This window comes from Ursus americanus, chromosome 18 (assembly GCF_024610735.1).
Source record: "Ursus americanus isolate L20-20 chromosome 18, mUrsAme1.1.p, whole genome shotgun sequence".
Taxonomy (NCBI): domain Eukaryota; kingdom Metazoa; phylum Chordata; class Mammalia; order Carnivora; family Ursidae; genus Ursus; species Ursus americanus.
Window position 1 is genome coordinate 1,268,408 of NC_142144.1, and position 16,860 is coordinate 1,285,267.

A 16,860-nucleotide genomic window follows, 5' to 3' on the forward strand; every position below is an offset into this window, starting at 1 on the left:
TCGAGTGGCATGTTCAGCGAGAGCCCTCTCCCTGACCATTGACCCGGCATGACCCTGGCCAGGGGCCAGCTCGGCCTACAGCTGTCTGCCTGGCAGAGCCCGCGTGCCACCAACACACAGGAAGCCGCGCATCACCTGGAGGAAGCCCTCTCTCCCCTCCCTCCCTCACCAGAGCTGAGCCACAGGGCCTCCCAGCCCCACCACCCAGCAACAGCAGCCCCGAGGAGCCCAGGAGCGAGCAGGGTGCCCCAGCCCTGACACTCGCGCACTCGCAGCCCGGGGCAGTCACCGGGGAGTTGGCGGGACCGGGTGAACGCCAGGGTCCCCCAGGCTCTAGGAGCCCCCGACCTCTCCCTCTGCGCAGTGGGCTTGTGGAGATGAGTCAGGCCTGACCAGTGGTGAGGGGAAGGCCCTCCGAAGAGCAGGCACTGGGCTGGAGCGGGTGCCTGGGGACCCTATCCGAGGTGCGGCGAGAAGGTTTGGGGACTGCAAGCACGGCGTGGCCTGCAGCTGTGCAGGGGGCAGGCCTCAGATCTTCCCCGGTCTCCAGCAAGCGGCCAGGGCAGAGAGCGGTGTCCGCACCACACCCTCCCCAGTGCAGAGGTCACGGCACTGCGGGCCGGGCCCCCATTTCGGGCAGGGCCCAAGTGCCAGTCGGGGCCAACAGGAAGCAGGTCTCAGCCCAGCTCTGGTCCCTGGCATGGGGCCCTGGCTCCGCTCCTGGGCCCCAGCTGTGCACTGGGCGAGAACAGGGTGAGGGGAGGTCTGGCCTGGGGTCAGGGGCTGGAGGGACCAGAGGGGCGGGGTCAGCCACCCCGGATGTGGGTGGGAGGGCTGGCCATCTGGACAGAGCCGTGTGGCCCCACACTGATGCCTGCCCCTAACCCCGGCCCCCCAGGCCTGGCCCAGCCTCTGCCTGACTCCGAGGATACCCCGAGGAACAAAGCCCCGTGGCCTTTTGAACGGGACCTCCCCTTTCCCCACACCTCGGGCCTGTGTTTTGGCAAAGGGAGCCGATTCAGGGGTCTCCCTGGCCATCCGCTCCGCAGTGAGAGAACTGGGTCCAAACCAGGTCACCTCCCTCCAGGAGCCAAGCTTGCTCGCCTGGGGAGGGGCAGCTCTGGGCTGACCCCTGGGGACGGGGCAGCACCAGGCGAGCCTACTACCCGGGGTGGGGGGGGGGCACTGCCACCCTTCCCTTCTGTTCCCGACATTGAGGCGGAACTCAGGTAACATAAAAGTGGCCACTCTATGTATGTGTGTATGTACGTGTTTATTCATTTTTTAAGGATTCTCTACCCCCGACATGGGGCTCAGACTCATGACCCTGAGGTCACGAGTCACAGGCCCTACCGACCGAGCCAACCAGGCTCCCCAAAAGTGGCCGCTCTGCAGTGAAGGATTCAGTGGCATCTGGTACATTTTCTCCACCGCGCCACCGGCATCTGGTTCCGGTCCTCAGCCCCGGAGCAGAGCGTGCCTGCGGCCCAGCCCCTGGCCGCCACCCACCCCCTCGCTGTGTCCGTGGATTCCCTCCGGAGTGCCCGTCATAGCCACGGAGCCCTGCCACGCGCTCCTCGCGCTGGGGTCTGTCCAGGGAGCACAGCGTGTTCGAGGTTCTTCACGCCCTGCCACGCGTCAGGACCCTGCTGCCCTCATATATTCCTTCTTGAGACCTTCCGTCGTGCCTGGCACAGGGCTCAGCTGGTCCCCAGGAGGCCACTGGGGCTGCAGGCATGGCTCCACCCTCACACAGCCCTGCGAGGAAGGCGGCGCGGCCCCAGTCTGGGCGGGGACACTGAGGCCCCGGGAGGGACGGGTCTGAAGCCACAGAGCGGTCTTCCCCGCAGGTCTCCGGGCTCGCCCCCGACGCAGGGCATCACTGCACAGTGTCCGGAGTGCGGGGGGCCATCCTCCACAAGGGGACGAGGGAGTCTCGCCCGGGGCCGGCCAGCAGGGAGAGGAGACGCACGCCCTGCTCGGCCTGATGGCCCGGGCGTCCTGTGGGCGTGATGAGACCAGGGCCCAGTGTGAGCTGAGGTGGCCATGGGGCTTTGGGTGGGATGTCCAGAATCCTGGGGGTGTGCAAGGGAGAAGCTTCCGTGATCCCCCTCGCCTCCCTGGTGTTCCAGGCTCCCCAGGGCAGGGGAGACCCAGATCTGCATGTGGGACCCCAAGCCCGGGCTCTTGGCCTGTGTGTGGTAGTGGGGGCTTTGTGCGGTCTGCTGACAGCTCAGACCCTCTCCCAGGAACGCTCCAGCATCCGTGGGACCTCGGAGTTGCACCGAGGGAGCTGCGGGGTGGCCTGGATCCAATCCCACCGCTGCCTGTCCCTCACCATGGGACTCGATCTCCCCGTCTTTAAATGGTCCTACCTCACAGACTTGTTGTGAAGACAAACAGAAAGAAATCAGAATGGGGGGCCCCCAGTCAGCTCAGTCAGTGGAGCGTGCCACTGTTGATCTCCAGCCTACGTTGGGTGGAGAGTGCACTAAAAACCATTTTTGTGAAAAAAAAAACAAGAAATAAGAGTGTTTCCCACCGGGACGAGCGCTGGGCACGGACATTCCATTGCCTCTCGCTGCGAGAGCCCCAGCTCACTCCGGGCCCGCCCGGCAGGGCTGGAGTGCCCCACCCGAGCCCAGCCCCTGGGACCACCCCTGCCACCCGGGGAGGGAAGGCCCGTCTGCGGCCACTCTGGGAGTGGGGTCAGGAGGAGGACAGCAGGCTTACCGTGTGGAGGCTGCAGTCGCTGCAGGGGAGCTGCTCCCAGAGGCCCAGGGCCCCCGCTCCCCCACCCCAGGGCCCAGTACTCCCTGGAACCCACCAGCCCTCAGAGGCTCAGGGCCTTTAGTCCCCCTCCCCCCAGGAAGCCTGCCTCTCACCCCGTGGCCAGCACGTGGCTTTGCTGGGGGGTGTTCACCCCTCTCCCTGTGGGGCCCTGACAACCCCCCTCCCCCATCTGGGAGCACTTGCTGGGCCTGCTCCGCACCCGGCCCTATGGACACAGTACTGCCCCAAGGCCACCGACATTGGGGCCTGGAATTTGAGCTTCTTGCAGAGGTCCGGCTCAGCCCTCTGCCCCTCCCTCGAGCTCAGCCCAGCCGGCCTCAGGAGAAGCGCTCTCTGGATCCCCAGGCACGGAAGAGAGCCCTCCTCGTTGGTCAGTGTGCTTGAGTTCCAGGCCTTTCTTGGGGCAGGGATGCCCCGTCCATGTCCTCATTAGGCCTCCACAGGCTGCAGGGCTGGGAGAGGGGGTGGCTGGTGGCAGGGGCCACAGGGTAGACCCCACAGCCCGCCATGCATCCCAAAGGCCTGGGGCTCAGAAACCACTCCTGGGGAGCGGGGGGGGGGCAAGCCCCAAAGAGGGGTGGCCCTGGCTGTGAGAACCGGCCGCTTCCTGCCCAACTCCCCTCCTGAGCCCCTGCAGCAGCTGCTGACCCAGGGACAGACCCCGGGGGCCTGGGTGAAGAGCCTCCGTGCCTGGGGTGAAGCCTGAGCCCATAAACCATGCGGTTTTGTGCGATGGTCCCCACCATGGACACCAACGGGAGCAGAACGTGGCAGGAAGCCACACGGCTGTTTTCCTGCCGCGCGGGATCACTTCCTTCCCACGTGGGTGCATCCTGCGTTCGAGGCTCCCGCCACTCGCTCAGGCCAGCAGGAGCGCTGGGCGGGGCCACGCTGTGCTCTGCCCTCTCCACCGCGTCACGCCTCGAGCGTCTCCAGCACTGCTGGAACTTTCCATAGATACGACTTTTAACAGCTGAGCTTACTCCGTCGGGGGGACGCGCGAGGGTCTCCTCACTGGCCTCCCGTCGGGGCTGTTCCCAGCCTCTCCCAGGTGCAAACGCTGCGGCCGGAGGGGTCTGAGAGGCGGGTCCCTGGCTTCACAGTAGCTCCTCGGGACAAACTCCCGGAAGCAGGGTCCCCGGCTCAAGACTAGGGACGTTTTCTCCTTGTCACTACACACGGATGCTGTCTGGGACGGGGCGGACCCTCTGCCGAGCCGTCTTCTGCCCACGCCCCAGAGGCTCAGGACAGGTGCGCTCCTGCCGAGCAGGGCTACGTGCATGGGGCTTACCTGATGTCAAGTAGTCTTCACACCGTGGGCTGCCACGGGCAGGTTTCCACTGGGAGTGGTGACTCAGAGGTCCCCGGAATCCTCTGGGGTCTGGGGTGTGCTGGGAGGGTCCTGGGGCTTCTTCATGGGGCTGCACAGACGGAGGTGCTCTTGCTACAGAGAGGCAGGCTGGGGTCAAGGCCGGGCCACCAGACCCCGAAGCAGAGACCTGCCACTGACCTCTGGGGTGACCCCAGGCTGGTCCCCTCCCCGCTGGGCCTCAGTTTCCCGGCACAGCTCCAAACGGCAACCAGTGTCAGGCTGGGCCAGGCCCAGGGTCACGCACAGGATTAGGGGCCATGCCGGGGTGGGGGAGGGACCCCCGCAGATGGGGCCCACACCACGGGGCTGGGCCGCATGGAGCCCCCCCGAGGGCTGGCTGGGAAGCTTGGCCTTCATCTGGGGCCTTGAGTAGGTGTTCCCGAAACCCACACATGCCAGGCCCCCGTGTCGGGACCCTTAGGCTGAGAGCTGGCCCAGCAGCGCGGGGGTGGACAGAGACATTAAGAAGTCATCATTTCCTGCTCATTTTAAACATTTTGTGAGACCCTTTGACCCAGCCCTTTCCTCTCTCTCTGGGCCTCCAGCCTCCCGTGGATTTTCCTGTTTACTGCACCCCAGAGCTGGCCTTGACCTGGCTCTGTTGGGGCTAGTTCCCAAAGAAGGACTGTCAGATACCATTCCAGCCTCAGGCCCCCGGTCCTGAGCACCTGGGCTGGCTGGGGCAGGGTCTGCACCCCACAGTCCGTTCTGAGTCCAGAACACACTGTTCCCTCCTTGGAAGGGCCTCCTGGCTTCTCCGAGCCCACATATGCTCCCTTCTGCAGGGGAGGAGCCCCGCTGGGGGCTCAGAGACCCCTCCCCCTCTACCTCCCCCTCCTCCCTCTCCCCCCCCTTCCCCGTCAAGGGCCTCCAGCTGAGGGACAGCAGGCTACCTCCCTGCCCACACCCTGTGAAGCCTGTGAGGCTGGGGCTCTCGAAGGCCAGAATCCAGCGCCCAGAGCAGGGTGCAAGGCTTGGCCCAGGGTGTGCTCAGTAAATGCCCTCCAAGTCTGACCGTAACCCAGGGGTCTGAGTCTGGGACCCAAGGAGGATGCACCCCCATCCTGATAAACACATTTCAAGGTCAGTTTGGTTTGGGAAGAGCCCCTTCGGGGGGACAGTGTTGAGGGCTCTCAGGGACCGGGTGCTTCGGGGAAGGGTTCCATGCCATCCCGTAAAGAAACCGTCAAGGGCCTTCCTTACTTTGTGAATTACCGCACCCCGAGGCGGCTTCAGCTTCCCAGCGGCCTGTGGTCAGCGCTGCGGACAGTTGCTCCAGACGAGTCCAACGCCTTCATAACATCCAGCATTCTCAGGCTGGGCTACCTTTTCAATCCTTGGCCAAACCTGTGGGGTGAGTGGGGTAGGCAGGAATAGTCCCATTTTCCAGAGGAGAAAAGTAAGGCTCTGAAAGGTGAGGTGACTCCTCCATGGTCACAAAGTCAGTGCGTGGCAGAATGAAGCCTTGAACTTGGGCTTTCTGCTGTCAGGGAGGGAGGGGACAGCCCTAGGGGACATCTCGTGTGCCGGGAGGTCTGGCAGGATGCTGGGGACAGGGGCACAGGGAACCCCCTGTGGGCCGCTGGCTGAAGACCTTGTACCAGGGGAGGCTGTCACCTAAGAGTGGGTCACCCGGTCCAGGCGAGGCCCCCGGGCGGCAGCCCTCCCTCTCCTTCTGCCGTAACCCGGGTCTGCTCCTTTCAGGCACCATCTCTAAACCTGCAGGGGTCCCGCCCGCGGCTGGGGCCTGAGCTGCCGTCCGCCATCGCAAGCTCCAGCTGCCTGTGGGGGTGTCGCTGGCCCACTCCAGAGGTGAGAGGGGCGCGCAGGAGAGCTGGCCTTGACTCGGGAACAGTGAGGGTGCGTGGAGTCGGGCGAGAGCAGCTCCGTGGCGCCCCACTGGTTCCAAGGGCCAGGCTGGGCTTGGGGCTGGGGAGCGTCTGGGGGCCTCAAGGGGACCCCTGCGGCCTGGCTCTAAGGTGGGAACTTTTTTCTAAGAGTAAACAGAAACCGTGTCCTGGCGGGGGGCCTCCGGGGGCCTCTGATTCCTGCCGTGTGGCTCTGAGGTCCTCCAAGCCCCTGCGTGCATGCGGAAACACCTGTTCAGCCCTGGACGGAGGCAGGGGCGGGCACGGTGCGGCCTGTGGGAGCCCACTGGGGCCGGGCCGCTTCCCATGTGGAGCCAACACCCTCCCTCAACCGGCTGCAGGCAGCCCCTGCTCCCCGCGGCGGGAGGAAGTGAGCACAGGGACAGCCGGAGGGAGGGTGCCCAATGCTGGGCCTGGGTGGGCAGAGGGCCAGCGGTGTGGCCAGCAGTGGGGCCGAGGTGGCCTGGGGAGAAAGCGGGTGGTTTCAGGGTCTGCTGTGACGGGCTTCTGCCGAGGGTCTGCACTAAGCCCCGAGGTGGCTGGCCATGGGGGCTTTCTTGGGCTGGCGTGGCAGCGGTGCAGAAACCAGTGAGTGGGCCTCTTGGAGAAGCTGCTGGCTGCTGTTTGACGGGTTGGCAGGTCAGCTCAGGAAGCCCCGAGCGGTCATTCACACGCTGGCTGGACAGGCAGGCAGCAACTTGCCCCAGCCAGGGAGCTTCTGGAGAGGTCTGAGGAGGGAGACAGGCTCCCTGGGCCATGGTGAATGCTGTCCTCTCCCTCTTGGCTCCGTGTCCCAGTGGTCTTGCAGGTGGGAGAGTCTTGCCCAGCCTCTAGCAGGACCATTGTGAATAAAAGGAGAAGATAAACATTTCATTGCTTTGTAAACAGTAGAGCCCTGGAAGGATAAATGGGTTTTTTAAGCACAGCTTCAGGTGTGGCTGGATCCAGCAGCTCCATTGATGTCATCTGGACTCTGTCTGTCTCTGGGTTCCTCGGGCTCCACTCCCCACAGCATGACAAAGACAGCTTGATACCCCCCAGCTCAGCATCTCTTATGGAAGAGGGACTCTGTCCTGGCCAGCCCGGGTCACATGCCACCTCTTGGATGCCAGACGTCCAAACACAAGGGCAGATGACTGGGGCAGTGGTCCGCAAACCACAACTGTCCACCGAAGGTGTTGATCATGAACCAGACCCAGACTCCCCGAGCATCCATTTGGCCCATTTTATCTCGTCCTGGGTCCCAGGAGTGAGTCTGTCCTACAGAGGAGGAAAGTCGCCTGCCTAACCCCCGCCCCCCACCTCCCGGGTGCTGCTGAGAGGAGACTGGGATTGGGGCGCTCACCCCAAAGCCTGAGAGACAACCCTGAGTTCTCCCTCGGGCGTTAGGAATTGAACTGCCAGATGGGAAGCCCTCCTCACCCCCGAGCAAAGGCTCGCCTGCCTGCTGCCCCTCCTGTTTGGGGTCGACATTGGAGGTGAAGCGTCCCGACCTGGAGCGCTTGTGGGGTAGTGAGAAGAGCCAAAATCCATGGGACAGAATAGAGCCTGTTTGTTCTGGAGATGGGTCTTCACTGGGGCAAAGAGCATTTGTACTCTGAGCAAATGTAAACTCTGTCTACAATGCGAACACATGCCGTGGGAGCAATTAGGTAGTGTGTAGTTGGGCACCGATTCTGTGGGCCCCCGGGCGAGGCCCCAGGAGGCTTCTCTCGCCGCTCCTGGGTGCCAGGCTGCATGGAGACCGTGGAACAGAAGACCTGAGGACGAGGGAAGGGCACAAGGAACGTGGGGCTCGGGGTCCCTCCGACCACTCCAGCCCTGCTCCCGTCCCCGATGGCTCAGAAGCTGACAGCGTCTCCCACCACGCACCCTCCTCCGCCCTGGCTGTAGGGAATGCTCACGGCCACTGCCAGGCCACGAGGCCCCCCAGTTGGACCAAGGATCTTGGTCCACTGGCTCCGCCCGACTGACGTGTGCATGGGGCTCCCAGCCCACCCAGAACCCAGAGCCTTCCTGACCTGAAGACCTTGAGGACCCTGGGCCCCGGGGGTGAACGTCCCCCTGTGGGAGGGGTGTGGCCGCGGGGGGCGTGCCAGAGAGCCAGTGGATCCTGGGACGGAAGATGGGAAAGATGCCGTGGGCCGGCTCAGAAGGTCGCCCGACTACTCACGCGTTCGTCCACGTGCTGAGCGTCCAGGCCGTGCCGGGTGCTGCGGCCCCCCGGACACACTGTCGCCCCGACTCCCGTCCTCAGGCGCGAGTCCTGATCCAGCGGGGTAAACCATGTTCAATGAAACCTACGGAAATACTACAGTTCCTGCCCCCAACGGTGTGCCTAGCCGTCGGGGGGCGGGGGGAGGCGGCAGAAGAGGAGCCCTGGGGGGCTGGGCTCCCCCGATGTGCCTCCACCCCAAAGGCAGGCCCCCGGTCCGAGATGTCCCCCTGGGGTTCTAACCACAGAGAAAAGAAGCACCCCTTTCATTTCAAACGCGGCCTCTGCTGGGGGTTGTAGGCAACGGAACTTCATGCTTGTTCGTGCGTTTGAACTTTTACAACGGGGGGGGCTCCATTTCTTTTGTGTAAAAAAAATGTAACTGGTAAATACAAACATGTTTGTTTTTCCTCAGTTGGTGTTGAAGTGAGAAAAAAAGTAACTTCGCAGAGAGACGAAGCGTAGCAGCTGGGGAGGCCCAGGCCCTCTGACGGCGGACGCTGCGGCCCCGCCCTAGGGCACTCTGCCTCAGTTTCCCCTCTTGAGAAGCCGAGGCCGCCCCTGGCTTGCCAAAATCAGGAGGAGGATGCCCACTCAGAGGCTGTGTTTGGCTGTGGCCGTCCCTGAGTCTCTGCCCGCTGGGTCCCTGGCCATAACCTGCGTGGCTCCGGGGTCACAGCCCTCCTACGGCACCTGAGCAGAGGGCCTGTCCCGCCGGGAGGGGTCCAGGTGGGAACCCGGCCCTGGGCTCTGGGCTGAAGGAGCTGGGGCCTCCTGCTGGGGTGGGGCAGGCAGACTGGCCCCCTGGACGTGGCACTGGCCAGGACTGAGCTCCCCACACCTCATGGCACCTTCCTTCCTCAGGGCCTCTTGGGACCAGGGCCAAGGCGGCTGTCAGCACAGGGCCCAGCTCAGGGGGCAATCCGCGGTGGGGAAGGCGGCAGGTGCCTCTGGGAGGTGGGCACCGGCTCCTCCCCATCTGTCCAGACGGAGGCTGGTGGCAGCCTCAGGCCATGCCTCGGGTTCCTGGGGTTCCCACGGGGTCCTTGGTAGCTGGTGCCTTTCTTGGCTGGGCGAGGGGGGGAGGAGTGCCCGCAGCACAGCCCCACCGTCGCTGAGTCCCGTAGGCCCTGTTCCGGAACCCGCCCCAGCTCGGCCACCCCTGCGGCATGCGGCCCTGAGCACAGGCCTGTTTGGACCCCTCTCAGGGACGGGAGGGGATCTCAGAACGCCGTGACCGCTCGGCCAAGGCCGGCAGCTGTGAGCAGGAGCCCAGCCCCTCCACGGGAGCTGCCTCCCTGCTGTCCACAGTCTCCCTGGAACCAAAATTCCATTCCTCTCGCATGAGAGGATGAGCCCACTGAGGAGAGGGCAAGATGAGGCTTGAGGGGCTCCACGTTCCTGCGAGAAAGAGGCACACGGAGGAGACCGGCCGCTCGGACGAGCCAGGACCTCCTGGTGCACTCCTCACGGCTCCCTGGAGCACGGGGACTGGGAACATCCGCCTCTCAATCCCTCAGGCCAGCTCTGTCATTTCCTTGGAAAGGTCCGGTCTGGGCTCTGACGGAGCAGGACGGACGGACGGGGCAGCTCAGCCACGAAGCTCTCCCATGCATTTCTTCCCTGTGTTCCCTGGAAAGCCTGGAGCGCCTGCCTCAGCGACGGGACCGGGGCTGTCCTCTCTCAGGCCTCCCTGCGGCCTGAGGCCGGATGATCGGGCACCGCGGAGGTAGACACAGAGCGGCGCTCTCCCTGCTCGCTGTGGCGGTGAGGCCAGCCCTCCGACGTCAGGCATCCGGGTCCCTGTTTCAGCTAAAGAGGGAGCAGCACTGTCCATGTGCCCCTGGGGGGCAGGGAGGCAGGGGACCGAGACCCTCCGGCCTCTCCACCCTCCTGGGATACCCCTGCAGCCGCCTACAAGGGACCCCTGGTACGTTGCCATCAGCCCTCGTGTCAGTCCTTGGGGATCATGCTCACAAGTACCCATGAACTTGGCGTCTTCAGACAACAGAGGTTTATTCTCTCCCAGGTCTGGGGTCGAGGCTCTGGGAGTCCCTCCCGCCTCTCCCCACTTCTGCCCCTGCTGGCAGTCCTCCGTGGTCCTGGGCTTCTCTGTTTCTCTGGTCCTGTGGTCTCCCCACGTCCCTCTCCTCAGGACAGAAGTCACAGGAGGAGGGCCCGCCGCGCTCCAGGCTGAACCCATCTCAATGCGATCACATCTGCGAGGGACTCGTGGCAGGCAGAACCACACAGCAAGGGAGGCCTGCATGCGGACAGGAGCGAAGTCACCCGGATTTCCATCGAAGGACCCGCCACGGGCCTGCAGCTCACCGGGCAGTCACCGATTCCTTGAGGCATCTGCAGTGGGCGGTGGGTCCCCAGGGGAGCAAGGAGGGAGGGAGAGGACAGTGAAGGAGGGAGGCCAGAGCGTTCTTCCCCAGGTCCCGGCACAGCCTGTCCCTCCTTCCCTGGACCTCTGCTCCTGGGTCACCTCCTCGCACAAGCCTCCTGCACTGACCCCACCCGAACGGCACCCTGGCACTGTGCCTCCCTGCCCCACACACTCCTGCCTAGTGTCCTCTCTTCTCCTCCCTGGAGCTCGGGCACCAACCTGAGAGCCTCCGAGAAGGGAAGCTCCAGGTTACTGTCCCACACCAGCGCCAAGCACAGCAGGAAGGTGCCCCACGGACCCACTCAAGTCCGGGAAACCCATCCCGCTGCACGCAGAACCCAGTGACCTCCTCCACACCCCTGCTCAAATCCCTCCAGCAGCTCCCCCTGCCCGGGCTGGGTCAGCTCAGGTGGCCATTCAGCACGGAACCAGGTGTGTTAACGGCTGGGTGAGGGGCCTAGCTCCACAGACAGACAGACGGCGGGGCGGACAGGCAGGCAGGCTGCGGCGGCCTAGGTCCAGGCACATGGCATCAGGTTCCCTGGGACCCGCAGGGCCTCGGCAGCAGGGCAGTGGGAGGAACGGAGCTCTTGGAGCTCCTGCCCGGGCTGGGGGCGGGGGCAGGGACACCTGCGTGTTCTGCGTGTTCTTCCTTCGCATTAACTCCAAGGCTTGCTGTCCTAAGTGGGAAACTGCTGTTAGCACAGCCACGCTCCTGACCCCCGCTCTGGCAAAGGAGGCCAGATAGCCCCCGTAAGTGAGGGCCTCTGGGGAGCAGCGGGAGGGGTGTGTGTCACCTGCACAGGCAGCAGCCCACCTCCCCTGGCACCCGAACGTCCCCTGGCTCAGAGGGACTTCCCAGCTTGCCGACAGGTGGGCGAGACAAGGGGAGCCACCCCCCTCTTTGCACGCTCACCCTGCACCAGCAGAGCCCTGTCACCCCTCCCCAGCCCTGCCCTCAGGGAACCAGCATTCCTTCCATGGAGGGGAGCCAGTGAGTGACAATACCAGTGAGTCCCTCCCCGCCCAGCCTCACGGGGCAGCCAGGGGCACAAGGTGCCACATGGTGGGTGCCCAGCCCACACACGGCCCCCACCCCCACAGGGAAACGGCATGAATGCAAGTCAGAGCGCGGTGGCTCGGCCCAGCACCGGTGTCCTGGACCAGGTTGGGCAGTGGCCCTGGGCGCCCATGTCCAAGTCCTGGTCGCTGTAAGGGGCCCTACTCCCTTTAGGGCCCCCGGCCTGCACATCCCAGAGGGCATGCCCGAGGGATGGCCGGCTGATTTCCCCTCCGGTGGCTGAGGCACCGCAGACCCAGGCTGGGGCGGGCCCTCACCTCCAGCTGGGCCAACGCACTCTCGGCCACATGAAAGACTCTCAACTTTCCTTGCTGATTTTTGAGAATTATTGCACCAAATGTTTACCAGTGAAATGCCGATTGTGATGATAACGAGGCTGCAGAAGCCAAGAAAAAGAGCCCAGGGCGGGAGAGAGGGAGGTCACAGAACCCCTTTCTGGGCACGGAGCTCCAATCCCAGGCGAGGCCCGCTGGAATTTGCCACCAAAGTGCCTGTTTTCATTTAAATGGCCCAGAGCGAGTCTCCGACTAAACTAACATTCCCAGGCCAACACGCAGCAGCGCCTCTGGGTTTTGGCACATTTTTTCCTGAGCTGTCAAGGCAGAAATAGAGAAGAATTCCGGTCTTACTTACGGATGGTGGGGGGTTTTTCCCTTCCCCTTGGAGACATGGAAATAACTCACAGATGTGTCCTACCTGCTAATGTCTGTGCTCGGGTTTGCTTCAGGAACACAAGTCCCTGGGCACCCTGTAACCCAAACCCTGATCTCCAGCCCCACTTGCTTTGTAACAGGGGGCCTGGGGAAGTGTGGGGGAGGACGGAAGTTCTAAACATGTTTAAATGTGTCGGGAGCAAATGGGAGGGAGCCCAGGCCGCCCTGAGAAACAGGCTGATGCCAGGGATGGCGGAGCCCCACCTGGGCCCAGAGGCTCCTGGCCCCTCTTGAGCAATTCTCCCCCGTAAATATAAAAGTGGACTTACTTTTAAAGGGAAATTTCCAGCTATTTTTAACCCCAGAAAGGAAGCAAGGGAAGGAGGAGGAGGCAGGGAGGGAGGGAGAGAGGGAGGGAGGCAGGGGAGAGGGAGGAGGGACTCCCGGCATGGCCGGGCTTTTCCTTGAGTGACTCAGGCTGTGCGAGCTGTGGCGTTTCTACCAGAGCCTGAGGGGTGGGGTCAAGCAGTTTCGTCCCCTGGGGCCCTTTCTTTTTGGAGAAAGTTCTGGGCTGCAGCCAACGGGGTGGGCGGGTCCCCAGAGCTGTGCTCCTTGGAGCCCCCCTTCTACCCCTGCAGGTTCTGTGGGGTCTTGGGACCCAGAGGGTGAGGACTGGTGTGTGCAGACCGGTGCCAGGCTGGGCTCAGGTGACCACACTAGTGCCCTGTCCGTCCAATGGGCATGGCGACAGCTTCACTGTTGGGCCCACCCCTCGGCCAGCCCCTGCCTGGAGGGGTCATCTCTGAGCTCCAAAGCCTTCTCAGAGCCTGCCCCCACGATGTCTGTCCTCCACGAAGCTCCCCAGATTTTCTCCGCATCCAAACAGTACCCTGGAGTCCCTGTAGGACCTTTCCTCCTTGGAGCCTCGGCTTCCAAGGGACAGCGACAGGTGAGCCACCAAACTCTGAGTGACCCATCCCCAGGCCCGGCTGGGCTGGGTTCCAGCTCTGTGGCCCCCTGAGGGGATCCGGGGGCCTGGAGAGGTCCTTCTCAGGGCGTGGGACTCCATGCCCAGGGCCACCTACAGCTGGGGTTTCCGCTCTGAGCATTCTAGGGGCTGCTGGGAGAGGCAGGTGGTCTCTGCAGGGTCTGTAGTGCTTTGGCCCCCCTGCAGCCCGTTTCTCAAGTGACAAGTCTCGTGGCCCTCAGAGGACACCCCAGCCCATGCTCACTAGCTCACCTGCTCAGGGAGGCAGGCTACCTGTTTGGGGACTTGCCCGGGCAACACGCTCCCCAGGCTCTGGGCCTGCCTCTGCGATGCCAACCCTCCTTCCTGGACCTCGCCGACAGGAGGGAGCTGGCCCTCGGCCTGCGCTGACAAGAGGCCTTGGGGGTCCTAAGCAGTGACCACCAGGGGTGATAGGTGGACAGGTCCCCCTCACAGGCAGGGCCCTGTGCAGAACCCCACATTACCATTAGTCACAGCTCCATCTGGAACGACAGACATCATCCTGAGGGCTCTGGGATGGCTTCCTGGAGGAGGTGAAAGCTAAGGAGGGAGGGGTCGTTTCTGCAGAGGACGTGGCATTCAGACAGCAGAGCAGGGCACTGACCCCTTGTGGACGGGCCCCGGGGGCGATGCCCAGCCCCAGCAGGCAGCCCCAGCCAGCCCGCTCCTCGTGCACAGCTGGGCCTGGTGACTGCGGACCCCTGCATGAGGTGCAAGGGGCCAACGGGGAATAGACCCCAGCCCGTGCCTTCCCTCCTCAAAACAAGGGGGAGCCCTCCGCGGCCTGCCTGAGTCCATCCTTGGGAAAGACGGCAAGGTGCCAGTGGAGGCCCACACGCAGGTGTCTGCGTGGAGACGTGCTGTGGGAGCCCAGCGCCCAGCTCAGCGGACTGGGTGGCTAGCCCTGGCCCGTCTACCCGAAGCAATGCCACAAAGCCCCTAAGTCCACACCTTGGAAAAACACTCCACCTTCTGGGAAATGCTCCTGGTTAGTCTCCAGTAGAAAAAGTAGATAGGACTTTAGAAAGGACGTGGTAAAGGGGCCACTGAGGCCCAAGGGGCAGTGATGGCCCCTTGGGGGGGTCAGTGGCCAGAGTCCGGTGCTGGGCCTGTGCCTGGCAGCGGCCCATCATGGGTGGGGTAATGGGCTGGGCACTGCTCAGGCCCAGGGGCTCTCTTCACAAGCAGGTCAGATATGTTTTACAATCAGCTTCAAAAGGTGGTGAGTGAGGCCCTTTCCTTGTGTTCTGGAATCTTCCCACAGTTGCTCTGGAGGCCCCTCCCCCATCAGGCCAGTGCACTTGTCAAAGACCACACCCTCAGCCCAATTTGTGAGCCCTTGCCTCCCCCCCCAGCAGCATCCCATCCCTCTGCTTCAGGTCTCCTGCGACCCACACCAAGCAACATGGGCCCACACCCGAAGTCCGACCAGCTGCCCCCCCACCCCCCGCGAAGCGTGTAGGAGGGCAGTGTGCACACGGCCCTACACAGACCTCCAGGGGCCCATCTGCTGTTGCGGACGGAGGCCCAGACCTGGCTGACCAGGAGCCGGCCTTGGCCTAGCTTTTCTGAAAACCCAGGAGCATGTGCTTGCCTTCCCCCAAGGCCGCGGCGCTACGGGGGTCCCGGGGGGCAGCGGAAGCACCGAGACTAACGACTGCCAGAAGGAGCAGGCTCAGCGCCCATGACCGGGATGCGTAGCCCTGCTGCACCTTAGCACCCTGGGAAGCATTAAACACGATGACCAACCCCAAGCAGGGTACCCCTCAAAAGGGGGCTGCAGAGGTTTTCTTCTGGGGGCAGGAAGAGGTCAGATGTCAGCATGGCCTCCCCGGCCCGCCCTGACCACGGCACTGGGATCTCCGGAGGCAGCAGAGAGGGGACTTGACCCAAGTCAGTCTGCCTAAGGTGAGAGTGTTGGGGCCTTCTCTCCATTGGGGCCTGGCAAGCCGGCCCAGGGGAAACACGGAGCACCTGAGGTGGCCCCTGGCCACCGCCAGCAAACCCTCTGGAAGCCAGCTCTGCAGCCTCACCCTTACTGGTTCAAGCTTCCCAGCCAGCCTGGAGACCCTTCATCAGCAGCCTTGTCTCAGCCTCCACGGCAAGCCAGGCAGGCATCCAGTCCGGTTCCACGCTGCCCTGGCCCCCGCTCCCCCATCAGGTTTCTGTAGTGGCCAGCACCCTGCATCTATCTCCCTTTCCTCGTTTCTCCCAGCTGCCCCACACCTACTGTCCACAGGTCCTAGGCCGTCAGAATCCCTCCCCTCCCCTCCCTCCAACCCCCTGGCCTGGGAAGGTTGACCGGGACAGGTAAGAAGGCCAGGCCAGAAAGCTCAGGCTTAATTTGTGAATGGCATCCACAGGCCAGGGCCCTGCCCACCCCCCTTCCCACCCACCTCAGGCCAGCCCCTGCCTTGTTCACAAGCTCCTCCAGCCTCAGCCACTCTGGGTTTCCTGGTCTCCTTGGCCCCTGTTCCCATGGGGTATCCAAGGCAGCAGGTGGCACAAGGGTTGGAAGCCTGGGAAGCCTGGGAAGCCTGGCTGTCCCGTCTGCCATGGGCTAATGAGAGCACCGGGCTCCTGAGTGAGGCCCGGAGTACAGTTAGCACAGCTGGACAGACCCAGGTAAGACTCTCTTCCTCAATGCTCCCTCCTCCCCTCCTCCCTTTCTCCCTGCAGAGCTGCTCCCTCCTCCCCTCCTCCCTCCAGAGCTGCTCCCTCCTCCCCTTGTTCCTCCAGAGCTGCTCCCTCCTCCCCTCCTTCCTCCAGAGCTGGTCCCTCCTCCCCTTGTCCCTCCAGGGCTCCTTCCTCCACTCCTCCTTCTAGTGCTCCCTCTTTCCCTCTTTCCATAGCTGCTCCAAGGCAGGAGGGTGAAAACCTGCTCCCAAGCCAGGGCTGAACTTTTGGCCCAAAGCCTCTCAGCAGAATGCAGGGCCCCAATGGAGGGCACACAGGCAAGGGGCTCCTGGAGGGGGAGTGGCTCCTGAGGCCCTCAGTCCTTCTAAGAGTAGAGGGGGATGTGGTGGGCAGAGCCCTGAGCCTGTGAGCTGGGGGTGGGGGGGAGGGACTTTGCAGCTGCCCTCTTCCTTGTACGGACAATGTGCTCCTCTAGGCCGCTGGGCTGCTGTTATATAAACATCTCTGGGGGCCCCAGGCGCCTCAGCTCCTGGGCACTGGCCCCAAGAGAAGTTACTCCAGGTTCTGGGAAGCGCAGCTTCTGGGAGGAGGTAGGCCGAGCTGCTTTGGCCTGGACTGGCTGTCCCTCAGCACTCGCGGCATCCCAGCCGCCACCAGGGCCCCACGACAGGTGTGCTAACAAGAGGGGGCAGAAGTCAGGTGTGCAATTCCGCCCACCAGCAGCCATCCCGCTCTGCCCACCTCGCAGGGCTCCCTGCAAGGGCTGCTTCACTGCCGGCCTCCAGGTGGTCCCCTCCTCCTGCAGGTGCTCCTTCTCCACGGTCCTTCACCCAGCTAGGT

The 16,860-nt window shown here is 63.8% G+C and overlaps 1 long non-coding RNA gene across 2 annotated transcripts; it reads right to left on the reverse strand.

Annotated features, from left to right (window-relative positions):
• Nucleotides 1-1,264: 1,264 nt before the first annotated feature.
• On the reverse strand, nucleotides 1,265-11,365 carry LOC148108537 (uncharacterized). Of its 2 annotated transcripts, XR_015727254.1 has the most exons (4): nucleotides 5,783-11,365; nucleotides 5,369-5,512; nucleotides 4,085-4,237; nucleotides 1,265-2,001 (listed from the first exon to the last, which is right to left on the reverse strand). It is a non-coding gene; the product is annotated as an uncharacterized LOC148108537 (long non-coding RNA). The 2 variants fall into 2 exon arrangements; XR_015727253.1 differs by having other exon boundaries at nucleotides 5,369-11,365.
• Nucleotides 11,366-16,860: the final 5,495 nt, after the last annotated feature.